This window comes from Procambarus clarkii, chromosome 65 (genome assembly GCF_040958095.1).
Source record: "Procambarus clarkii isolate CNS0578487 chromosome 65, FALCON_Pclarkii_2.0, whole genome shotgun sequence".
NCBI classification, from domain to species: Eukaryota; Metazoa; Arthropoda; class Malacostraca; order Decapoda; family Cambaridae; genus Procambarus; species Procambarus clarkii.
In genome coordinates this window covers 6,961,100-6,961,406 of record NC_091214.1, presented here as the reverse complement: position 1 = coordinate 6,961,406, position 307 = coordinate 6,961,100, and the positions used below count along the sequence as shown (strand labels likewise).

Below are 307 nucleotides of genomic sequence, written 5' to 3'. Positions count from 1 at the left end.
CTGGTGCTGTACAGGTTCTCAATAATACAATCACAATTCTCCGCTCAGTCTTCTGTAGCACTGCACTGCTTTGTGGTCTTTCATTATGCTGCTACTGTGTTTTTTGTACCACTGTATTACATTTTAAACATTTTACTCTTTTTTATGATTGCCCAGATTATCTTTATTTACAGGCCAGAAGCAACCTTTCCAGCGGTGTTGTCCCATCTGCAGCAATGTCATTAGTGTTCGTCGACATTTCTGCAACTGTGGACACAGCTTTATAGATGAAAAGCGTAAGGGTGATGTAGAGCGGGAGGAGAAATAT

The 307-nt window shown here is 40.7% G+C and overlaps 1 long non-coding RNA gene across 1 annotated transcript in view; it reads left to right on the top strand.

Moving 5' to 3' along the window:
• The first annotated feature begins 221 nt into the window (after positions 1–221).
• The window catches only part of LOC138354873 (uncharacterized), an 11,560-nt gene continuing 11,474 nt past the window's right edge, over positions 222–307 (top strand). Inside the window, exon 1 of the long non-coding RNA XR_011223690.1 lies at positions 222–307. This exon is cut by the window's right edge and continues 69 nt beyond it. This is a non-coding gene — a long non-coding RNA (uncharacterized lncRNA).